This window comes from Uloborus diversus, chromosome 4, assembly GCF_026930045.1.
Source record: "Uloborus diversus isolate 005 chromosome 4, Udiv.v.3.1, whole genome shotgun sequence".
Classification (NCBI taxonomy): domain Eukaryota; kingdom Metazoa; phylum Arthropoda; class Arachnida; order Araneae; family Uloboridae; genus Uloborus; species Uloborus diversus.
In genome coordinates this window covers 129,743,247-129,770,239 of record NC_072734.1, presented here as the reverse complement: position 1 = coordinate 129,770,239, position 26,993 = coordinate 129,743,247, and the positions used below count along the sequence as shown (strand labels likewise).

Below are 26,993 nucleotides of genomic sequence, written 5' to 3'. Positions count from 1 at the left end.
GGTCTCTTCAATTTGTTGCTAATCCTCTAAATGCATGGTGGTTTAATTTTTATTAAATCTTGCCAGCTGAAGTATAAATTTTATATGACAAAATAAATGAACTAATAATCTCTTATTTCTCAATAAATTTGTAAAAATGTTATTTTTTGATTTTTTGCAAGTAATGCAGTTTTTTTGTCCATCACTATACATATTGTGTAACCATTTTGTTTCCTTTAATGGTGCACTGTTTTACCTAGACGTTTTTTTTTTTTTTTTTTTTCAAAAATCCGAACGCTCTATGGTCCCAATTAGTTCGATATTTTTACGTCCTGCTATGTTAAGGAAATATTCTATATTTTTCCCCGCCAGAACTAAATTTGTTTTATTCTTTCCCGTGCAGCACCGAACGCATAGCTAGCTAGTCTTTATCACTTTGTATAATATTTTGTATGTAAGTTTTAAAACTTTGTAAAATATTTTATGAATGAATATTGGCACAAGAGAGAAACAGATTGAAATTATACATAATCACTTTGACCATTATAAGTTTTTTCTCTTTTAAATTAACTTTCAAATTCAAATCTTCATATATATATATAGTGAACTCAGAGATCGAGTAACGCTCTTGACGTCACTAACAATGAAATTCCCTCCACGGCATAATAATTTGACAATATTTTTAGTCATATTTGACATGCAGGGAAATATTTTATTTTGACACTAGTGGATCCCTCACGGCTTTGCCCGTAATAGAAAAAATTAAAAGGTCTTTCGTTTCGCCTGTATATTTACAAATGTATGGTGAATTTTCTCGCTAATTGGCTTGTACCCATGTTACGGTTCCACGTTATGATAATTTCGTATCTCGCCAATTGGCTTGTGCCCATGTTACGGGTTCCATGTTATGATAATTTCGTAAATTACTCGTCCATTTTATAGTATTTTTGTTCTTAAAATTGTAATAGAAAAAGAACCACATCGAATTTTCGAAAAATCGCTTCGAGGTGCACACCTCCATGCTACAAACTAACTTTGTGCCAAATTTCATGAAAATCGGCCGAATGGTCTAGGCGCTATGCGCGTCACAGACATATTACAGGCATCCTACAGACATCCTCCAGACAGAGAGACTTTCAGCTTTATTATTAGTAAAGAAGTTTGAATTGGATCCGGTAACTGTTTTAATGGTAACACTGTCATTTGAGGAGAACGAAGAAACGAAACAACGGGCAGCAATGACGTTACCGTTGACTGTCGTCCACTTTAAATTTCAGCTATCAAAATATCACCAAACAGTCAATTGCTTCATTCAAATGTAGAAGTAATTTTCACCCGTCATACCTTGACGGTAGTAGGTAGTACTAGTACTAGTACAGTAGTCATCCAATAACGTCTTTATCAAGAAAAGATTTTATTTAAAGTGTGAAGATATATTTAGAATTAATGTTTAAATAACAATATATTAAGCAAGCCGATTCCTTCGAAATCTTCTAAGGCTGCAAGAACTGCCTTAAAAAGTTTTTCAATGCATCTAAAAATAGCATTTTATAGTCGATGGTTTCAACTTTTAATCTGGACAAAGGTAATTTTTGTATTTTTTTTTCCATTTGTTTTAGCATTTTCATGTTATCAACGTAAGCTATTTTACGGGTCATTAACGAACATTTTAACGCCACGTGGGCATACCCCTTCTTTTCCTCCTTTCTATTTTTAATAGCTATACAGTTCGCTTTGTTTTCGAAAAGTGATTTTCAGCAAAAGCAAGCACATTATTCCGTTCAGTTATTCTACGGATATTGAAAAGAATAAAACAAAGGTAGCTTCATTTTTTATCACACAATGACTTCGATAGAATGTAAATATGTACGCCCCGGAGAAAGAATTTAAATTTGCATCTGAGCAAAGAAAACGGTACATTATGGAAACCATAAATACATTTAAATATGCAAACTTCCGTGTCATCGTTCTAAAACCTTTCCGTCGAGCAAATGTATTCGAGCCAGCAATATGTAACGTAGAAAAAGGCCCAAAACAAGAAGGAAAGTAAATTTGCACATCTATTATTCTCCCCTCTGGGAGATGCTAGCGAAAAAAATGTAAATCATGCAAAGGTTATAAATTATAACCCGAGGCAAATATAAATTACTGAAAATAAGATCTCACAAAGTAAACCCCTTGCATTTTAAATTAATTTTCTGTGATACTTTTATGCTAATTTTGAGGCAATTATTTTAGAAAAAAGGAAACATTCGTTGAACGATTTTTCCCCATAAAAAAGTCGGTACTGTTTATTTTCAATAGTTTTATTTCTATTCTTTAACACGTTCCAGGAAGACATCGTCCAGGAAAAAGTCAGTACGTCCAACGCTCTAGTCGCATTGTCAATTTAAGCTAATGAATGTTGCAAGACATATTAAAATGATATTTCACAGACCAATACTTCCTACAATTGGTTTCTTAATGTATATTACAAGTTTTATAACCGTTTTGTGTCACGAAAGAAGTAACAGAACATTCTAATTAACTGCAGTCATCCGTCTAATTAGATTTGTGCAAGTTATGACTCTTGATGTAACGCAGTAGGTGTGCTTCCCAATCCAACTTATTATTCACAATTTCAAACTTTTTTAAAGCTGTAACTCTATAGTCGTTGTTGCATTATGCATCTGCAAACTACTGTTTAAGCTAGTACCACCTCTGTCCAGAACTTGACACCTAAGTATCACACATGATAATGAACTAGAAGCAATTTTTAAAAAAATGTATATTAAGCTTTTTGATAATGGCATTTGTACTAATTGGCAGTAATAATGTTTCTGTTTAACATAGCTATGTTACGTTATTAAAATTATTGTAGAGATTAACGATATGTAACATTTTATTCTGTTGCAAACGGATGATTCAGTTAACTGGGTATATGTATTTTTATGAAATACACCGCCAACTCAGTCAATTCCCGCCGAGGACTGCAGTTTCGTGCTTATTAGCACTCATCAGCCCCGCATAGGAGTGACTGATTCCTCCAGCTCAGTCACACCTATACCAGGCTGATGAGTGCTAATAAGCACAAAACTGCAGTCCTCGACTGGAATTGACTGAGCTGGCGATTTATTTCATGTATTTCTGCCTAAGCCCTGGACATAGGGCGATAACTTACTGAATGTGTAAATTTATTTACCACTCAGTCAAAAGAAGTGCGTGAAAATATTACACATATTTGTTCAAGCTTAATATTTTTCGCCATACACTAATTTTTGTTTTCATTTTTTTAAATTTCGTTACTTTTTTTTTTTTAATTTTACCTTGTAGTACCATAATGTAAATTGCTACTCAAAAGCAGAGCAATATTGAACCCAGACCTAATTCTTTTTCAGTAACTTCTAAAGTGTATGTTGCTCCCCTCATAGCTGTACCTCAGAACCAGAAGGACGTAAGTCCAAAAATAGCGATTTTCAGTTTATTAGTGCATTGCATGTAGAAGTCTCTCCCACATCAAGCCATGTGAATGTAATTCTTAAAAAGGAAAATTAATTTGAATTTAGACATCTTGAATTCAAATTATATTTTTCGCAATCACGAGTGTGTGTGTGTAGGCGTGTGTGTTTGTGTGTGGGGGGGTATGTGTGTTTGTGTGTAGGGGGTATGTGTATGTGTGCAGGCATGTGTGTTTGTGTCTGAGTGCAGGCATGAATGTGTGGGTAGTTGTGTGTATGTGTGCGTGTATGTGTAGGTGTCTGTATGTATGCGTGTGTGTATGTGTTTGTACGTGTGTATGTGTGCGTGTGTGTGTGTGTGTGTGTGTATGCGCGTGTGTGTAGGATATGGATGCAACATGGAGACGGCTTTCGCTATAGGAGCAGCATCGTGATTAGCCGCTCGACGGTGATGGTGCGGAGGGTGGCGGGGGGAAAATAAAATGATAGGACGCCAAAAACAGTCAAATGAAAGCAATAAGCAATCGTAAGTGCTCAAAAAAATCCTTTTTAATTTTTTACCAGGATCAAAAGAGTGAGCGTCCCATCCTTTCTATGCAAAAGGAAAAAGTTTTTCCTTTCTACTGTAAAATTATCATAATGTGACTTACGTTCCTCTGACTCTGAGGTACAGATAGTTGAACTAGCAAAATTTCTAAAATATATGTATACAAATAAAGATTTTTTAGATGACTCATGTAAAGAATTTTCCTTCTTTACTTTTATTGTTTCAAACAGCTTTTGAGGCAAAATTCCTCATGCTTGTAGCTTATACGTTGTTCGCCTATACTTGTCAATACGTTTACTTTTTTAAATGCTTTTCTTATTTGCCTAGTCTTTGGGGTCTTTTGCGTCTTTAAATTCAACTTCCGGATGTTTATATTTCACTTCTGATATTCTTAATTGGCTATAACTCCGGTTCTAATCATCGCAGAAACAAAAATTAACCATTTTTTGAGATCTAAAAAACTCAATCTATTCTTTTGAAACGATTAACAAACGATTTTTAAAATGGTCATTTTGGGTCATTTAAGTAATAGTTTTTCATGAAATATTTCCGTTAAAAAATTCGATTATCATACCTCACTTGTTTCAAATCTGAATTAATAAAATATTTTCCTGTTATAGACTGAAAGCGGCAAAAATAAATCAGGAGACGCATCTGAAGGTTAGACACCAGATTTCTTCAGCGTGCTTTTCGTACACATACTAATGTTATCACGTGTACACCAGACCCGTCATTACAGTGCTTTTCGGGGGAGAGGGATGGCAAAGTGCATATATCCAATGCTAACTAGACCACAAAACAAACAAAAATCAAGCTCATTTATATGTAAATGCATTCATTTCTCAAAAGCAGGAGAGGAGTCAACTGCCATCCAATCTGAACCTCCAAATAACGGGTCTAGTTCACACTTTTCGAACCAAAATGTCGGATGAGCGAGGCCTTAGTTTGCTTGATGCAACCTATGCTACACCTTCCTACGTTTTTTTCCCACGCGAGGCATAGGCAGAATAAACACAAAATCTATTTCATTCACTATCGGAAAACACTATGGCAGATATTTATTTCTAAAACAAAGTGTTTTATTTTATAAAATCCGAGCACATCATTTTCTGGAGCAAAAACATTATTTGTAGATCGCTCAGGATAAGCGATTATTTTGAGAAACGAATTTATATCGGAATTATTACTCTTTTGCTTTGTTCTTCTTACCGTTTAAGTCGAAGTTCATTGATACAAATTAATATATTGATTGAACTTGGAAAGTCATTTAAGCATTAATAAATGTTATAGAAAAAAAGTTTAAATTCTGTACCCGATTCATCTTATTAAAAAAGCTACCGAAAAGTGTTGGAGTTGGAGGAGAGGGGGGGGGGATGTACCTTAAATAAACATGACGCTGACTTCTTTCTTTGTTATAAAACTTTTTTTTCAATGATATCTTTAATTAAAAGAAGTTCGTAGATATAGAATTCACTTGCAAGACAAATTACAAAAGCATTAAATAGTTTAATGTTAAATTTATTTTCCTTGGACATTAATATTTATGAAAACGAAATTATTCCGTGACAAGTTTTTCAATGTTCCATTGTTTTAATGAAAAAATTAAAAAATAGCTACATGAATGGATAAATAAACGAATAAACCAAACTAGATTAAAAACAGTGATGACGACATAAATGAGAAATAATCTTTTTATTTTGGGTAATTATTTTCAGTCAAAATGTTTAAAAAAATACGACTGAGCAAAAGAATTTTTGGAATTTTTGACATTTATGATTTGGTGGAGGCAAAATATACAAGCTAAGCATTCCAAAAAATATTTTCTGCCCTGAAGATAAAGTTCAAACAGTAATATCATGTATTATTAGTAAAGTATTGCATTAGAAAACATATATCAGCGCTTAAAACAAATGTACCGAAGAACTGTGTCACCAACAAATGGCTAAATGGCGTGAAATATTCACGAACAAACTAGCTAGGAACTTGTGAAGTTTCAACATCGCACATGCACACACACACACACAAAAAAAAAATAAATAAATAAATAAATAAAAACCTCTTGGAAACATCCGATTACAAAAAAAAAAGTGCAAGTAAATTCAATAGTAGGAGGATTCAAAAAAAAACTTTTTTTCAGCTAGAGTTCAGGACCCTTTAAAGAGGGTGCTCAATGACCATTTAATTTAATATTAGCCGTAACATAGAAAATGTCACAAGTTTAGAAGCATTTAATTTCTCCAGTTTTTTTTTATAAAAATAATTATTTTATTGCAATGTATAGTATGTAGCATTGTTTTTTCAGTTCAATATTTTTTAACCCTCCCTCCCCATGCTTATGAAGTTTTGAGAAGGGTGCTGAGCATCTTCTTTCAGTTGAAATGGGAAGCTAAAATTCTTCCAGTATATTCATATCCACAAGTCTAAAAATATTGAGAGGTGTCCCGTTATCTTGGAGAAACTTTTTTTACAGGTATTTTTTAACCACCCAATATAGGAATTGAAAAGCAAAAGAAATGATGTTTTTAGTTTATAGGAGTAAAAAAAAAAAACAGTAATTTGAATTCATCTGCTTTTCTTAAAAATTGCGAAAATCACAAATGTAGTTTACAGCTGTTTCAGCATGGCTAGGCTGTGAATGCACCCCACTTGCCACAGCAAATGCATCTGTATCACAGTTCGTTTGTTCCATATTTATTGCATATAGCATAAAGTTGCACAAAGTCTGAATCGCTTAGATCAAAAAGGTCATCATTTTCGTCGTCGTCACGAAATTTTTTGACGTCAATCCTCACCTGAAGGGTTTTCCAAACAAAAAGTCGCTTGCACCTTTTCTTAACAAATTTATTCATTTTCTTTTGCCGTGTAGTCACTGCTTTCTCTTTCTTTGCATTTGAATTCAGTTGTGATATACATTCTCAAAACCTTTGCTGCAGATTTTCTTTCTGCTTGTTTCTTTTTCAATGTCTTTTCCTTTCTTTTAACTACCGCTTCTTCCAAAACTGCCTTCATAGAGGTTCCTTTTAAAATTCACGAGTAGCCTTTACTTTTAAAACTTTCCTGTACCCTTTCTGCTGCCAATTTTAGAAGTGGTGAAAACTTTTCTAGCGATTGAAGAAACGTTTTTTGAATGACTTCCTGAACGGACTGTGATAAGCAAGGTGCTACATCCAGTAACTCACCTTCAGATGTATTGCTCGTATTTAAAAAATATTATTTTTCTCACCAGTTTCTTCTGTTAAGACTAACTCCTGTTAACTAACTCTTGTTACTAAGCACAGTTTACAAGAGCGCATTTTTGTTCCTTTAAAAAATTGCTTTTGACCTATACATTGGCAATATGCTTCCGGGGGTTATGCCACCACCATAGCGGCATAACCCCCGGAGAGGTGACGTCATAACCCCGATCCAACAAGATGGAAGAAATGTAGATTAAGAGCATCAAAACAAACGGAAGTGATGAATATTGTTGATTAAAATATAGGCTAAACTATCTAGTTAAAGGGTGTTCATAGCAAATGCTGCCACTGTAGCATCTAAAGGTACAGTCATAGAAAAAAAAAAACGAAACACTCGTTCGTATTCGAAGACTATTGGCGCTAGAGACACGTGTAAGGTGTTATTCTTTCAGGAATATTGTGTTCTACATAATTATGTTGATACATTGTTGTTAAGGGGTCGTCTTCATATTAAAACGAGCATCAACTTCAAAATTTTCAATAAGAACCCCCCTTTTTTATCACATATTTGTAATCAGCATCCATTTTTAACTGTGTATACAAAATTTTGTTTAATTTGATCCAGCCGTTACTTCAGAATTGAGTTTTGAAAAATCCCTCTCGTAATGTTAAAACGTATTTTGATATTTTTACACATAACACATAAACTAGACTAGGAACGGCAAATATTGTTTTTTTATATTAAAATATGAATCGGCCCAGTACTAAAAACATCATTTACAACAGCTAAAGTGTAAATTTAAATTTTGTTATGAATTATGATAATATTTTTTGAAAAAAAATGATCTGAAACCATATTAAATTTTAATAGAAAAACAATCTAGATGAGCTTTTATGAGGGAATCCAAAATTTGAGCTCAAAATATTCAGTAGTTTTCGCGCTATGCTTAAAAATTCATTTTTTTCCATTTTAGGGGACCGTATACCTTTTTAAAACAGAAATTATGAAAGTAAGTTTCTTCGTAAAAAAAGAACAAAATTATTCAACAAAATAAGCAAGCAAATTATAACGTGGTTTTTCTACATTAGAATTACGGCTATGATTTTTTTTACTATATAAATTTATTCGCTGTCTCTGCAGAAGAACAACACAATATTGCAATTATCAGTTTTCTGTGGATATCGTTTAAACGTTAAATAATGTGAAACACTATTTCATTGCCTAATAAAAGAAGATTTTACAGAACATTTTAAATTAAAAGCTACAAGTAAAATACTTTTTTTTTCTGCGTTGACCAATACCTTTTGTAAAAAAAAAATTCTGAAAAAAAAATTAACATACACAATTCTTTTACAGAAACCTACAATAAAACCTCACTGTCTTGCTTGTCATGTTGCAATAGGTAGTGTAGAATGCCTCGTCTCAATGATAATTTGCTAAAAGGAAAAATTATTGTAATGTCTACATCGGGGAAAAGCACTCGAAAAATAACCGACAGCGTGAAATTTCTCCTTTAACACTTTCCATATGGGTCAATAAATAATATTTGCTCTTAAATCAGTTTGCTGATTTTAATGGATTATTATTTTTTTTTTTTTAATAAAGTGTTTGAATTCTTTTCAATGTGTTAAGATCTAGGAGAGGACATGTCAGTCGCCATAGTGGCGGTGGTGAGCAGGTTTGCCAGACGTCCCGGATTCCAAGGGACAGTCCCGTACTTTGAAAAATTGTCCCGCGTCCCGGGGAACTTCCATACGGGACGGCTAAAGTCCCGTATTTTAGCCGATAACAATATCTTACAAAACGAGACATTATTTTATAGGAAAAAAATAAAGTAAAACAAAAAATGAAATAAAGAGCTATAAGAAAATCTTGTGGCAGCAAACGCGAAAAACATTTTCGTTTTAATTTAGTTTTGTTTTGGCGGTAGACCATGAGGAGCCGAATGATTGCTTCTTCTTAGCTCATTGACTATTGTTGGAAATATATCTCTGCGCATGCGACGTCAATCGCCATGGAACCGATTTTTAACACGCTTTTATTAACTTCACCTGTATGTATGTATCTATTTATCTTGTAACGGAATCTTGCAGCTCAAATTTCGTCCACTCCCTGCGATCGGATTCTCTTGAAATTTGGCACGCTACCGCAGACCCGATGACAATGCAATATTCTATAATCAAATTAATTAATTAACTCTTTTAATTGTTAGCTTCCTCCAATTTTAATCAATATTTTGGCATAAATCCAACAATGTGAAAAAGGAAAAATTTTAAAAATTACATTAAAAAATGCTCGCAAAAATGATTTAAAAATATCTACAAAAACCTTAAATTTTTCTGCATCAGACAAAATTTGTTCCAATGTTCCAAGGTAATTAGAACATGAAATATAATTGTTTTTAACTAATTTCTTGCCGAAATTTAGGTGAGCCTTCAATTGGAAATTTATTGCTGATCAAACCATTGTTGAACAAACCTTTTATTCAAATACATCTCAAATTTTCAAAGTAATATAAATATGATTTCCGCAAACATATATCGATGACTCACAGTAGCTTCCCATCGGGGTGCCCTTGTCTTAACTTTAAGATATTACCTCGTACTCGTTTTATAAATAATTTCGTCGATAATTCTCCAACATAAGACTAAAAAACAGAAAAATAAAATAATAGTTTAAAAAACTAAAAAAACAAGCTTTCGTAGCAAAATGAACTAAAAAGTGAAAAATAATCTTTAGATGATAGTAGTTGACCAATCACTTAATTTTAATGTAATACAAAAAAGCGTGGGAAGCTTCTAATCAGTTGTCTTGAATTTCTTCCATTTGTTGTCCAAGCAAAAATGTAAATAGACAGCGCCATACGCTTTTTTGTATTACATTAAAATTAAGTGATCGGTCAACTACTATCATCCAAAGATGATTTCTTACTTTTTAGTTCATTTTGCTACGAAAGCTTGTTTTTTTTAGTTTTTTAAACTATTATTATATTCTGATCGGCGACATTTTAAAAGGTTTAATGCTTTGCTACGATTGAATTCTTCAGATTTATCATGAAGAGACGTTCTACGTCAGAAAGCACCCCTTAAAGATGTGCCATATCTAGTAATCCCCCCCCTTTCACACTACTAGAAGCTTGTCCCGTATTTACTGTTCTTAAATCTGGCAACCCTGGTAGTGAGCCGCATGCTTTGAGCCCAAATTCTGCACACAAAGTAGTTGTTGTGGCTAATTGTGAACTTTTTTTTTATTTTATTTTGTTTATTTATTTATTTATTTATTTTATTTATTTATTTTTTTGACTTCGTTAAAGATTTAACAAAACATTAATTTGGGCGTAAGATTAAGTCGAGTTTTTTGTCTATTTTTAATTGTAATTTAAATACTATTTTTCTCTTTACTTTCTCTGTCATTGTCCGAGCATTTCACATTAAAATCTTTCTCGCAAGCCAAAGATAAATTTTCAAAATATTTTCTTCTTTTTTTAAAAAACGTGGGAAAATATGGAAAAAGAAAGAAAGTTATAATAAAAAAATTGTTATCAACTACTGGATACCTATTTTATTATATGCATGTTTTTCAGAAACGAATTTCTGAATAATGGTCTCTCTGATCTTTCACTTTAAGCAAAGAACGGGCCACACGGACCAGCGTCGTGGAACCGAATGTCGCCCGTGCATTATTAATTACCATATACCACAGGTTCGGTTATCCCATCCGAAGACTATATGATTCTACCTATAACTGGGTATGACAGACTTGAACTGGGATTAATTGAGCAAGGAAGCAGATGTCATGTCATTGAGGCTGAGAGTTCCAACAAACTGGTGGATAAAGAAAATTTATCTCACCATCTAGAGGCGTAAATAATGCAGCAGATAAATTTAATTTATCTACCAGTTTATTCGCACTCTCAGTTTCAATGACATGACTTCTGCCTCAAGCACGATTATTAGTTCCGAAACCAGGCTCTCAAGTCCACAACAGGGACGAAATTACTACCTCTGGATAGACTAACCCGGTTGCAAGTATGCTGCGCGTAGTGTTACGATAGATGCGACAGCCTATTGCTTGATACTAAGGGAAATGCTCGCATACAAGCATATGGTGCGCAAAACAAAATCAAATAATGCTAAGCTTTGTTTGCAAGTGTGAAGCTACAAAATCGGAGAAATGACAAGAAGTCTGCTTTCGCTTCACCTTGGTTTAAACTAAAATAACTTTTGTTTTTTTAAATAACGGGTTGGATCCATCCCGAATCTCGTTCCTACAAACAGCATTGGAAAATTACTTACCTAAATTGCTTTTAAGAGACATTACATGTTTAACCAAAACCGCCGATTGTGTTATGCTGTTTTAACAATACCACGCATTGTGATCTTTCGCATCAAATTTGGATTTTAAAAAAAAATGTCGTTTTTTGATTAAAATAAAGCCGCTAGAACAACTACTGTGTTTATTTACTGTGTTAATTCAAATAGTCAAACGTTCCCAAATAAGGTTGGAGTATGAAAGGTTTGCGCATTATCGGGTATTTATATTCTCCTGTTTCTGTTTTATTTTTTAGATGGACACTTGATTCATTTTATGTATTGAAAGCAAATTTTCACGGAATAAATGGGCCTTGCTTTGCTCGAGTCACCAATCTATTTAATGCTGCGTTTTCCCACGTTGTGCGGTATATTTCTTATATTTTTGTATGCGATGTACAAAACTTCTTCCGATGTTCTACGAAATTAAAAACGCGAATTCCATTTTACATCAAAAGACCTTCTATTTATTTCAAAATAAACCAGTAGCATAGGTGCAATACATTTATCAAACATATTTACGTAATTTTTCTAGGTATAAGGTTCAATATTTACATTTCTATGAGGCTAATGGCTGAATGATTAAACAAGCAATCCAATAGGTTCATATTATGAAAAGTCAAAAAATTCCATTATTTTCAATTAGTCATTATGTTATTTATTACACACCGATCAATACGACGGACCCGCCAGTTCCCATCCGTCTTTCTAATGTTAATCCAGACAGACGAAAATCAATAAATATTTTACTTAAAAAAAAAAAAAAAAATCGACCCTAAATCGCCTTGGCGCAACATTATCGGCCAAAAAGTATCGAGTTACGAAAAAAAAAGGTGAACTTAAAAAAATAATGAATTGAGCTGGATAATCTCGATCTTCTCTTAGTTTACATTTCGCTACTCGATAAATCGTGACCTTGAAAGAAGCGTTTTAAATATGGTGACGGTCCCTAAATCGTTTTTCGTGAATAACTTCTGTTCTACTGCACGGAATGCAATGAAATTTCGTACCCGGGCTGCATTTTGCTGTCTAAACATAATTATGTAGCAAAAGATAGGGGTCCCTATTTGAAAATCAAGACTTAGTGCTAGTTTTACTTTGTATATGGTCCCTTATCAAACTTTTACCTACGTAGTTTTAAAGAAGACTTTAAACCATGTCAGATAACACCTTTCTTTCCTTTCTATCATGTATAATGGCCGAATAATTAAAAGTGTTTCGTTTTCTTTTTCTATGACTGTACATACCTCAGTTCGTTTAAAATGGAAAAATAAGATCAAACTTCTTCAAAACAGCGTTCGACATTATAAGAAAAAAACAACGCGCGCAATGGCTGCCATCAACTTAGGACATTAGTTGTAGTATCGTTTGCTACTGGTCAGGAGCTGTCAGGCTGGCTATCCGGTTTCCTTGACTCAAATATCCGGAGTGGCGGCAATACCCCGGTCTACCTAGAGCTTTTGTTTCAAAACGTAAATAATAGTTGGAAGGAAACAGGTACGTCGTTTCCCTAATCATAATATCTTACTGTAACGTTAATTGCATCCCTTTCATTAAATAACTACAGAAACAATAAGAAAAATGAGTATATATACTTTGATGCAAAAGCTTTAATATTATCTTAACTAAACACAGGCATTAAAACTGCATATTTTGATTTTAAAATAAAATCGCAATATTGTAATTAAATATAAGTTTAAACTCGCTGAGTTTTCCGTGCCCTCACTTTAAATCCACCCTGCCATCCCCTGGAGCCGCATCCCACAAGATGAAAGTGGTGTTGCTCTTCTGTGTTTCTATTTTTTCTCTTCAAAATGTTTGGTTTTATATTTCTTCTTTTGCTTTAAAACTACTTAGAAAGGCTGAAAAAACACTCTGTAAAGGAAAATAAAATGCATCTTTCCGCTCCAGACACACTGCAGACGACGCGTCGAATTCTATTTTTTATGTGCGTCATGTGGTCCGGGATTTCGAAGAGAGAGAAAAATCGTGATTAGCGCATTGTCTCCGGGGATAAGGAAAACAGGTGTCTAAAAACCATAAACGCGCGCAAAAAGCCGTCACGCGCTTCGAAAATCGCGGAAAGAAATGAAATATGTGCTATTTGAGCAGCCGCTGAAGTAGCTGCTGACATGGCCTCGGCTCCGTTTATGCGCAATTAAACGCTTCTGCTAGCTTTCGGGGACTTATGTTTGTCTTATACTCGTGTTTGGAAATTAAAACTGCAGGAGCTAGGAAAACAGGTATGGATTTATTTGAGGAAGTTAACGAGTGCTTGTATATTTTAAAAGACATTGAAATCATGCATGGGATAATAATCAAAAATGTTTTTTAAACACTTCATTTTGACTTTAGTTTTAAAAAAAAACGAAAAACTTTTAGTTGTGTTGCTTGCATTAAGTCATTGTTACTTTGTTAATCGGCTGTATTACTCATATTGTTTTTTTTTAATATTATTTCTAGTATTTTGTGGCTAGATTCTTTAAACATACATATTGGTAATTAGAGGTATGAAGCAGCATTATTTGTTCACCACTGGCAAGTGATTCTTCTGATGTGGATAGTGTAATTTAAGTTTTTTTTTCTACATTGTTTGGCTGATAATATTTCAAAAAGACACCAACTCCTGTTACTTTTATAGTTTCTACTTCTTTTGATTATTCTTTTTTAAAGAATATTTTATCATCATCATCATTATTATCATCATCATTATCATCATCATCATTATTATTATTATAATCATTATTATTTTATTATTATTAAATTTATTTATTATTATTTTGTTATTATTATTATTTTACATAATTACAAAGAATTCATTATTGTCATTATTATTACTATTCTAAATTATTAAGAAAAATGTATTATTATCGTTATTTTTAATTATTCAGAGTAGTTTATTATTATTGATAATAATTTTCTTTTGCCTTAAATATTTTCTTTTGCAGTGAGGGCATAAATTCTTCTCAAAATTAGTAAATATTTTCGAACTTGTCCAGTGTTTTCACAAAATGTATATCGTAGTATTTGTCAAAATTTCGGAGACCAATGAGGCTTAGTACAAAAGTTGGCATTATCTATTAAAGTTAATGTTTTCCTATAGCAGAAGAAAATCTAAACTTCGTTAGTCAATTCAAAAAACGCCTCTAAAGGTAAAAATGCAGCAAAAATAGACCTTCTCAGTGCACATTGTATTAGTATAATAGTCTTCTTAAAGTGACTTTTTATGATACTAATTTTTGTTCTCAAAGAAATTGTTACAGGGAGCATCTATACATCTTTCCTCATTATTATTTTTTTTCTACAATTGCAGAATAAAAGGACTAGTTCATTTAGTTTATTAATAATGAACTACATTATTTGCCGTATCGTGTGCAAGTCGAAGAAGGTATTAAAATATTTTGAATTTGTAGTTGCAATTCCAGGGCTTAAATTTTTCTTCCCTGGAAGATTTTATGGAAAGGGTCAATCCCCAAATTTACTCCTGGTACTGCTGCATAGATTGGAGAAAAACATATTTTCCAAATCACAGAGGTTTAACACTAGAATTACGGTAGGGGTCATTTTGACCCCCCAGCAAACTTTTTTTGCTAACCATTCCTCTGTATTTTCATGAAAAGATGAATCCTTCCGTGACTTTTCCTAAATAATCATGCTGTTAATTACTATAAAGCTTTCAAAAATACTGAATGTTTTCTTAACTCAAACTAAAGGGTTATGCCTGAAAGTGTGGTTAGGTGTCATTTTGACGCTTTTGAGGAAAAAAAGAAATTCAAATACATTTACTGATGCTGAAACATAGTAGAACCTAATAAAATGCCTCTTAGAATATAGCATTGCAAGAACTTGAAGTATTTATAATGTTTTTGTACATATGAGGAGAGCATAAGTCGCTAGTTTCTGAAACGAAAATGAAACAGCGCTGGTTATTTTAAGGAGTTTTTGACATTTTTAAGTTCTTCAATATGCATCTTGAAAATCTCCGCATCCTTATAAATAAACTGCATTTATTAAATATGTTTATTTCAAATTAATGTTTACAAATATAAAACATTATGTCAGGAACTATGCAAATTTCTTCTCAGGGGTCAAAATGACCCCCACCTTATTTCTAGGTATACAATGGTCGCCGTAATTCTAGTGTTAAGATTTATAAGACAACAAATAATTATGTAAAGGAATCGTTTTTTTTTTTTTTTTTTTGAGCAATCACGATTGCTTATTGTTCTCATTTGACTGTTTTTGGCGCTACGCTGATTTTTCCCACCGCCACCCTCAGCACCATCACCGTGGACCGGCTGGCTCCTCACGATGCTGCTCCTATAGCGAAAGCCGTCTCCAGGTTGCATCCATGTCCTACACACACGCGCATACATACACAACTACACACACACACGCACGCACATACACACACACACGCGCACATACACACATACAAACACTTACACACACGCATACACAACTACCCACACATTCATGCATGCACACAGACACAAACACATATGCCTACACACATACACATACCCCCCCACACACACATTCATACACACACATACACATAACCCGTACACACAAACACACACGCCTACATACACACACTCGTGATTGCGAAAAACATAATTTGAATTCAAGATGTCAAAATTCAAATTAATTTTCTTTTTTAAACATTGCTTTAATTTTATACTTAAGTTTTCTACTTGAAAGTTGCCAAATTGTAAGATAATTTTTAAAATCTAAATGCTCATTAAACTCAGTTGATTGAGATACAGACATTGTTTCTGCCATGTTCCTTTAGGTTCCTTAGGTTCCATTTTAATCATTAAAAAATCCATGGAAAAATATGACTTCAATATTTGGAAGAAAATTCCTCTGTTTCTGCAAATCATTTTATGAAGTTAAATAAATTTTAAAATCGGTTTAAACTGAGACCGAAAATTGACGAGAATATACGATACTTTCTTTTTTAGAACTAATCTGGATACATTTTTTAATCAAAGGTGGAAATGGAAAGTGTTGAAAAAAATTAACATCAATTTGCAGTGAAGAAGTTTATTAGTTTAATAGAAGATTAAAACATCTATCATACCTTACAATTGTTTAATCTTAATTTTTTTGCAGTAATAGATTTTTCTTATGATGGTAATAGTACTAAACTAACCCACGTTTTTTTCTTTCACTGAAAAATAATCAAGACGCATTTTTGATGTCCTTAACGTTAAAATCAGGTTGTTTTGCAGATTCTCCTTTAAGTTACTTAATGTTTATGTATATTATGGGATAATTTTGCAAATAATTTAGATAATAAGTAAAAGAAAAATATCATTTGATATTTTCAAATTGAAATTATAATTTTATATTGTCAACATGTTTTTTAAACTGTTGTGGGCTTTTAATTTTGATTTTGTTTTTCATTTTTGGGTAGCTATTACTGTTTGGCGTTAACAAATAAAGTATTAGAATTATTGCTATTTTAGACGGATTGCTATTATACAAGTTTAAGACACTTGACACTCTCAGCGACCACCCGCACCTACCAATTGCTAGGTTTATCGGTTTTAAATGATCAGATAAGTCTGAGCAAGTGGGTCTCCGAGGAACTTTATTTAAATATATAAAAAGTTACATTATTTATCTGTTACAATTTTGATTTGCTCTTGACAAAAATTTTGGTAATTAACATCAATACATGTAATAAAGCAGACAAAAACAATGCATAAAAGCTTTACAATAATACAATAAAACATAAACGACACTAGAGAGTTGTTGCTTTACAGAAGACAACGTGTTAAAGTGCAGAAAAAAAAGATATTAACTATTTTAAAAAAATAAATAAATAAATAAAAAATGTGTATTAGTCAACGCCTTGAAATGTGAAACCTTCATTAGCCAAGAGAATGAAAATCGAGTTGAGTCTGACGCGGGTATGATGTTGTGAAAAGGCGATTTAATATGTTTTTATTGAGTGAAAGACTATGATTACGTTTGATATGCAAATGCGATGTTAGTGGGCAGAAGAAAATGTAATGTTCCGGAGAACCTAATTCCCCGCAAGAGCAATTAGCAGAATCAGAAAGGTTAAATCTGTGAAGATATTGTGGAAATTGTCCATGGCCAGAAAGGAAAATTGTCTCAAATCTACTTTTAATGCGGGGAGAAAAACGAACGGTGGGGAAGAAATCGAAGACTCTACGTCCAGTATCCGCTTCATTCCACCTAAATTGCCAGTCATCTAATGTTTGTTTTTTAATGTATGAAATTAGTGAAGATTTTGGAAGAGGAATAGTAGTACGGTGCAAATAGACCAAAAAAAGGCCTACCTTCAACATCCAAAGTAAAAGTTCCCCTCCAATTCCAAATTGCTCTATAAACTCCACATATTGTTTGGTAAAAAGTTTCACCGTTTTCAGCGTCGGGTTTTGAGGGGGAGGATGGTAGGAGTTGGTAAATTAGTAGTTTTTATCAGTTTTTCGGAAATATTTAGAAAACTATGGTGTTTATCTCAAAAAGTGCAATATACAAAATATTCTACACTAAATTACGAACAAAACGGTCCGAAGCAATATTTTGACAAGTGAGCGGCTACAGAGTTACGGAGGGTGTAAAGTAGAATTTTCGTATTTTTTTGGATTTTTCGGAAAAAATATTCATTATCACTAAGGAAACTAATTTTTAGTATGAATTGTGTTTTGTAAAAGCAAACTGCGATTTTAGGGGAAGGTGGTATGTTTGTGATAAGCCCTTGAAGGAACGACAACTTCACCACCCGCTCAAGGGACCCTACTTTTAAGAGAAAAGAGGCTTTCATGGGCCATGGCTATATAAATCTGCGGCACGGAGAAACCCGAATTTTCTCTAGACAATGCCACAATAAGAGTGAATGTGTTTTCAACATAGATGATTTTAAAATTTAAAAATATATCACAGGCTTAACAATTTTGATTTATAATTACGAGTATATCCTTTTTAATGATAACATTATTATACGTGCAGCTTTTGAAGTTTTTCCTTTAGAAAATAAGCATATTTGCCTATATTATTGCAACCATATTTTATTTAACGTTTTGAAATTCATAAACTGAGTTCAATACTAATTTAATAAAAATGTAGAACGTTAAATGCGATATATTGATGTAAAGTATTCACCAGTATTCAGTCCTGTTCGAACATAGCAGTGTCCTGTTCTAGATCTTCGTTTATATTATTAGTGTCCATGTTATTACATTCTATGCCTGAGCAATTACTGCACAACCTTGAGCAGTTTAGACCCTACTTCTGCACTCGCAGTTACGGATGCATTCGTCTTTGCAAACGCACACTATGAGGGAAAGTCATTCCTGGGGAGCTGCAGAACGCATTGTTATAATTGGTATTAGGTATTCGCCATTCTTCTTCCACTCCCACTGGAGCGGAATCTTTTTCTCATCCAGCCACCGCTTGACCTGGTGGTAGGTTCTATATGAATGCTGCCTGGAAACTGCTAAAGTGGGTTAGTGCAGCCAACTTGAACAATAAATGTATGAGCTGCTTTGGAACAACCTGCAAGTAACACTAGTAGCGAAAGCTATCAGATCTTCAGTTTTCTTAACACCAAACAACGCAAGAAGGAAATGCTTTTCTGGGTCAGATTCACTCTGCTAGGGTCATCTTTAGGATCGTTAGTGCGTTGTTGGCTTGCACTGTCCAATGAAAACTGAAATATTCCCCTTCTTATAGAAATATGATACACATGTCACATCCTGTGAAGGCGTATATTGCTAAAGGTACACCTTTCATATCTCCTATGTCTCGCTGAATGTCAGTCACCTTTTCCTGCTGATTGTCTTTCTTTGGTACCACCATTTTCAATTTGTTATGTTGTGGTGTTGACACTCAACAAGACTAGTAAGTTCGTGTCATCACCAATCACACAAGCTTCAACTCCATTCTTAGCTTTATCAATCGCTATTTTGTTCTTAGCGTTAGCTAGAAATTCACTTTGGTTGATAGTTACATCAATTGAGTCTTCAACTCTCACTTCACTTTTAGTGGTAGAACGTGATCTGCGTAAGTGTTCTTCATTTTTTATGGTTCCTTGCTCGTACTTATAAAAAACAACAGTTGCTGGCCCATAATGAGCAATTAACATTGTATTGCTCGCAAATCAGTCTGAAGGTAACTGGACATCGCGAGACAACACGATGAAAGAGATGACCTCCATCAATGATGTGGGACACTTTCTCTAAATCTGGGGAGAGTGATGATTTATTTGAATCTGGAATCAAAAGAGACACCATTGAAGATTTGCTCCCTTTCCTCATCAAGCCAGATTCGTCGAACAAGCATGGATGATATGCACATAATTCAAATTGACATATTTCGAATTCTTGAAGTCTCTCATCACTTCTTACGGAGCGCACCATCCGAGGTAAGAGAGCATTAGGATTCACCACACATATAGTGGTGTTGTTGCTGAACAGCTAACTTTCTTTTCAAGTGTATCTCACTGAATGTTTTGTTCTCAGTATCTTTTAAAGCTAATAGTCCAACTTCTAGTGCTTTATCACAGTTCACGTTTTCATCTGATACAACCTTAGAGCAGGAATTGAAATGGAGGGAGCAAGTTCAATTATTCGTTTAGCAAAAGTTGACCCAAAGACCTCAAGTCATGTGACTCAACAACGACGAATGGTTGGCACGTTTTGCGTAAAACAAGCGAAATAAACCGGATTTTTTCCAATGCTTTGCTTTAAAATCTATCACGTGACTTAGGGTCTTACTTTCATGAACAAAAGTCTTCACTCCCTCCATTTTATCTCTTCTCAATGACTACAATCCCAGTTGATAGGGAAGAGACTTCCGGTGTTTTAGAAAACGGATTGTGTTGCTCAAGTCAAGAAATAAAAGTTAGCAATTTATTTTCTGTCTTGCTCCTCGTAGTCCTATATGCTGCTCTGCAGAGACGCTACGCACACCTGTAAATTCTTCTATTGCTTCTCACACGCAAGAACAAACCGGTTCTCGTTCCCATACGTTTCTAACCCCATGTGGTGTCTTTGAGCATCTTTTAGACAACAATACGCTTGTACATTATTACTTTTCAACAAAATTGTTTAGTTATTTCTGTTTACGTAGTAGTTAGAACTTCATTTTTCCAAAAAATCTTAAAAATGCGAAAATTTTCTACTTTTACATCCGTTGTAACTCTGGAACCGTTCACTTAACAAAATAATGCTTAGTGCCATTTTTTTTCGCAATTCATTGTAGATTATTTTGTACTTTGCACTTTTCGCGCTAAACACCATAGTTTTCTAAATATTTCCGAAAAACTGATAAAAACTACTAATTTACCAACTTCTTCCCCCCTCCCCCCCAAAACCCGACGCTGAAAACGGTGTAACTTTTTACCAAACAATATGTGGAGTGTATAGAGCAATTTGGACCTGTAGGCGAACTTTTACTTTGGATGTTGAGGTTTTGGTCTAATTGCACTGTACTATAGATGACGAAAGAAATTGCGGGTCGTCAGCTGCAGTTCTTGCTAAGCGATCAGTTAGATCGTTGCCGACATCCCCAGAATGCCCTTTTACCAGGGTTGGCCGGATTGGATCGAATTGGATTGGACCCAATAGGTTTTTTTCGAAAAAACCCATATAAAAAAGCCCATTATTTAGCCCACGTGTGTTTGTTTTTTAAATTTTCTGAGAAGTTTTTAGAAAAAATTGATTAATTTAAATACTTTCACAATTTAAATTTATTTTTTATTTGTGTTCTCTTTGCCACAGACAATGGACATAAAAAATTAATTTTGAACTTAAATAGTATTTCTTAACTCTTGACAGCATTGAAAAAATACTTCAAAGATTTTAAATAAATATATTTAACTTTTTTCTTTAACTGGTCAATAAATAACTCAAAATATCTTGACTAATTCCTGTCACGTCTGTTTTTCTCAATATTTGTTGATTGTACAGAGGAAACTACTCTAGCTAAAAGGCTTTCATGTGAATAATTTTCTGCAAACCAACACGTCACAAATCTCGAATAAACAAGGTATATTTTTTAGAAATTAACAGGTTTTAGAGACGGTCGGACAGAAAACAGAATAAGATGTACAGTATTTTTATTACATTACGAAAAAGTTTAATATTTGTTACCCTGTACACAAATTGAAAAACAGGCAACATAAAGTTTAAAGAAATGTCTTGATTGAGCTGGAATTCAGTAAAAAGGGATTTAAACTACTTGAGGTTCTACAGTAGTTTTGCATAACAAAATGAAATACAATAAAGTAAAATGCAAAAAAAAAAAAAATGTACTAATAAAAAACGAACAATAGGTTTTATCATCCGAGAAGTAACTTTGCCTTAACTGTTGGTAGATATGGAAACTAAAAAATCTGAAACTTCACCATTCTTGGGTTTTGTCGTCTTTTATATTTTTCTTCAGAAAACGCTGAATTTTAACTAGTTTTTCAGCTTCCTTTTCCCCAAGACAATTTTTGGGCTTTGTCCATATACTTACGCTACAATATGCTACAAGTACCCCTCGTTTTCCCTAAAAAATGACAAAAAACCCACATTTCTTTTTAAAAAAACAGCTTTAGTTGGGTTTTTGGGTTTTATTTAAAAAAAACCCAAAAATCCCTGGGTCCATGGACTTTTTTTAAAAAATCCCGGGTTTTTGCCAACCCTGCCTTTTACCCAATGAATTGAGACAGAAGAATTCCCTAACAATGACTGTTGGATATCAGAAACTGTTTTATTCTGTTGAAGAGGATTTTTAATTGCTAAGAGAGAAGACTGAATATCCGAAAAAATTTGAATGGAATCAGCGTTAAGTAAATTCGAGAATTTTAGTGCTTGATGAATAGCAAATAATTCTGCTTGAAAAATACTATTACTGGGATGAAGACGGATTACAAGTTCATCACAAAGTGTAGTAGAAAAAAAGAGCAGTTTTCCTGATACTAACCCATTTTTACAGCTTGCAAAGCCCCAAAAAGCTAGCAGTTAAAACATCTTATGTTTAAAACTTTCTTACCCATTAAATCTAGAAAGTGTCAGTGGTAACATTTTTTGCAAGTCTTAGATGTCGTCTGATATCAAAAACTAAAAACTATACTTCCAGGAAGCAGATTAATAGACAACTTGCGAATAAAATTGCTTACACTGCTTCTAAGAAGAAAGAACAAAGGAACCTTTTCTTGAATTGGGGAAAGATTTTTTTTTCTATTTTTTTTTCTTTATTCTCTTTTTAAAAATGTGCATAAAAAGTTATAGAGAAAGAAAAATAGATTTCAAAATTTTTTTTATAGATAAATAGTGATAAGTAAGCAAAGAGACAAGAGGGAATATATTTTAAAAAATAAGTGAAATAAAAAAAATGTTTAACAAGAGGATATGAGACTCTGCATTAAAACCGAAATTCTTTGTCCAATTTTACAAAAATAATGTGGAATTCAAAATGAAGAATTTCTCTTTCAGTACGATTTTTGTTTACATCATTCTTTTGCGTATTAAACTTGTGACAACAATTTGAAGTGTAGACGACTTCTGCACAAGTTAAATTTAAGTTCGAACTTCAGAAAGAATATAAAAGAATTCCCTGCGTGTAATAGATTCGGAAGGAAAAAATTCGTCTTTCTTCATACGAAAAAGAATAACTATTCTCTCACTGTTTCAGCTTATCGACAAGTAAAAATCGGTTTTCGCCGAGTCGGTATTTTTCCGAACAAAAAGAGAATTGAACTTCATATACTTGAGAAGAAATATATGTAAACGGAAAACGATAGAAGACGAAACATTCTTTTGGAACAAAGAATTTTATGGAAGATTAGCATTTCAAAAATTCTTTTCCTGCTTCGCAGAGATGTGCATAATTTTGCTTGCATTAAATATCGGAGAATCTAGTGAAAATGGTTCAAAGAAAATATTTTTCTTTTATGAAACATTTAAAATGGGTGTTAACTTTCTGGAAGCTAAGCGCTTTCGACGGAAAGGCATAACGTGCAATAAATCGTGTATTCTTACGTATTGCTTCAGTAGCTACATATTTGGTTATGACGATTTATTGCTTGGTAGTTTCCTGAAGGTAGCGAGGCTTTTATGTGAAGTTTCGTGTGTTATTACAGTTTTTTAACGTTTCGACTCTTGCTATGATGGTTTTCCCCTTTGTAGTTTCAAGACTTTGAGGATATTATGTTCCGCAAAATTATGATATTATGTGCAACAAAGCGAGTGTACTCACAAGGAGGTTTTTTTTTTTTGTATCGTAGTTTTGTGATTGTTCAACATGTTCTTACATTGCTCATATGTTTTTACATTGTGCATAACTTTCTGTTCTTCCGTTTTTGAAAATTTGCTTTGTTTCTTTTTCATTATTTTTCTCTTGACAGGTTAAATGAATGTACTATCTTTCATCGCATTTCAAAGTTTTATTTTATTATTTAAGCTTTTTACGAATGTTTGTCTTAAAAATATGCGTCAAGATGATGGAAACTAATAAACATATGTTTGTGAACATACGCTTACATACGCGTTTGTACGTTAAAATGTTTCAAATGACCTGGGAAATGAAGTTTTTATACACTTTTACAGTTTTGGTGATTTATTAATATATTGAACTTTGATGTTGTGTATCTAACCTGTAGCAGCCACGAACCATTGTATAGGGAGAACGAGTTCTGGAAAAGATTAGCGACTAATTTTATTCGTTATTTATTTATTTATTTATTTATTGCAATTTTGAAATTTTGATAATGTGTTTCTTTATTAAAATTTTAACTAGGTTGACAAAAAATATTGAACTTTTTTAAAAAAAAATCTTTACTACAATTGGGTTGGTCAAAAAAAAAAAATCAGGAGTTTTTTTTTTTTTTGAACTGATTGCAAATGTTTAAAGGTGTTAGATGTTCTTTTATCGCTAAACATTTAAGAAGAATGCATTGGATTTAAATTTGGGCACTGTTCTGGGTCTTCTGCACAATCATGTCGGGAGTCATGTCGGAATGCACAAATTAGAATCCACGAGGTACACCAATAAACGTAAGACCGACGTCCACTGTCACGTAGTTGCATACAAGTTCTAAGACATTGGTGCAATAAAGACAGGAAGTGATAGGTAAAGTGGGCTGATATAATTCGAAAATTACGTTAATTATGTGTTTTTCCACTTTAAGCATTAATAAAAATGTTTTCTAAGAACAATTACTTTGCATTTTAATTATGAAGGAATTATTGTTTTAGATAGAAACAGCAAACTTGTTAATTGCTGAACTTAGTATCTTCTATTTTAAAAAAGATAACTTGTATGTTTTCTTTCAAATGTTAGTACAGAGTGTTTACTTATATTATTATATTCACAATATATTTAATTTTTAGTTTTTTTTTAAATTAACTCTACAAACATGAACTTTTATGCTTCAGGTTTGACAGTACTTCAATGGACAAGAAAGTCTAAATGTTTAAAGGTGAGTGTTTCTTTGAACTGTTTATTACTTTTCTTTAACTACTTGAAAAATTTACCTCTTCAAAGCACACGTGTATGTTTCAGAAAAACATGAAAGTTTCTTAAAAAAGACGATTTTAGGATTGAACAAAATATCTACACTTGCTTATTACTGAAATTTACGAAATTGTGGTGGCGTTTTGGTACAAAAACAGTCTATAAATCAGAACAAACAGCTGTGACTTTTTGGTTGTGCTTATCTCTCTCTATATGTAAAGTAAACTCAAAGAAATTGTGAAAGGAAGACAGCGGCCGCTCTGGGTCCAGGACACCCCATAGCACCTATAGCCTAGAAATTTTGTACAAAATTGCTTCGAGCCCCGGGAGTGTTTACCTGGAGTTTTTTTATTTAAGGTTGTGAATTAGTTTTTTTTTGTAATTAATTTTTGAAGCTAAAATTTCACGTTAATTGCCTATTAAAGAGATGAACGATTTCCTACTCTCCTTAACGTTCTATGTCGTTCGAAGGAGATTTTTTATTGCATTAAATAAAGCTTGTTACAATTTTCTAATATAATTAAAGCACCAGATTTAAGGATTTCAATTTCAGCAAAAAATCTTAGGCTGAACTCAATTTTAAGACCTTAGTTAAACAGCAATATATGCTACTTAGAGGCCATGAATATGAAAGCGACTTTTCAAACGTATAAAACTGCCATTTTGCTACTCTTAAAAATCCCTTTGCATCTATAGCTGTGAAATTTTGTATAAGTTATTTTGTATACCTTCTAGGCTCTCAGCTGGATCAAGAATATACACCTTCTGACACACTCTAATGATATATGTTTTCGTTTGTTTGGAGGATTTTTTTTCATTTTAATGTAACTTTTAGTCTTATTAAATGGTTTTGCTTTGTTTAAATATTAAATTGAAAACTTGGCTACGTTTGCCAACCAAATAAGCACTTTGTTTTTACCAATTCGGCGAAAAATTTTGAACAACTATTTGAATGGAAATGAAATATTTTGAACTTGATTTAAAAAAGGCTTGTAACTGTTTTTCCTTTTGAGATCCTGCCATAGGTCGAGTTGGATCTGGAGTAAAAAATGTCGCTTTCTCCAATATTGTCAAACAGAAAACTGTGGGACAATTCTTTCACTTTTTATTGATAGATTTAATGAAGAAAGTAGAGCCTAAATTTAAGCTAAGCCTAAAAAAATTGAGGTAAACAAGCAAATAACCCCCGCAGTAAGTATGTTAGAGCATTGAAACAAATTATGTGGAACGCAGAAAATTCTACCCTTTCTAACGATATGTATTATTATTATGTGCAAGTAACCTTTAACCCCCATATTTGGGAATTTGTGTGAAAATTGGGCCAAAATTTCCATAAAAAGAGAACGACTCGTCGAATTTTTTCGAACTGACCTGAAACCTTTCCGGGACTAAAATAAAGATACTGTGAAAATTTCAGTGAAATCGGCCGGGTAGTTCTCGAGTTTTGCGCGTTTATACAAACAGACAATTTTTGGAGACTTCATTTTATACTGTGTTGAGATAAGGTGTTTGAGCCCATGTATATCGTTTATCAGAATATGCACATTATATGGGCTTTTGTAGGCTCTCAAGGTAAATAGTACAATGCCACTGAAATTTATCCATCCCCTTAATACAATACAAATTACAAAATCAAATGCGAAATCAAATTACAATGCGACAAAATTTATGTGATAAAATGCATTAGAATTTGGATTTTAAGGGTTTTTTTTAAAATATAGCTTATTAATAATTTTTTTTTACGTATTTTTATCAAGTTAGGTTTCCTTCGTCTGGGAGCGGAATTTTTACATTGTTCTAACTATAATGAGCTCGTCACTTTATTATTATTACCTTTGTTGCGAGAGGAGGAGCAGCGTAATTTTTATTTTGTTCTAATCAAAACATCGGTTTTAAATCAGATCCCACTAAAAGACGATATAACTCTTATCGAACCAAATAATTTTGCACAGTAATTTTCGAGGGTTGGTGAGCGTCATGGAACAAGGCGCGGATCCCCGCTAGTTACAAAATAGGTCAAATTACTCTACAGCTGTATGAAACTTGTTAGTTGCCACTTGT

At 33.1% G+C, this 26,993-nt stretch overlaps 1 protein-coding gene across 1 annotated transcript in view; it reads left to right on the top strand.

The window, feature by feature from the left end:
* Positions 1–13,577: 13,577 nt before the first annotated feature.
* The window catches only part of LOC129221294 (somatostatin receptor type 2-like), a 114,687-nt gene continuing 101,271 nt past the window's right edge, over positions 13,578–26,993 (top strand). The window contains exons 1-2 of the mRNA XM_054855752.1: positions 13,578–13,693; positions 24,854–24,897. The gene's annotated coding sequence lies outside the window, so the exon portion shown is untranslated. The remainder of the gene's footprint in view (positions 13,694–24,853; positions 24,898–26,993) is intronic.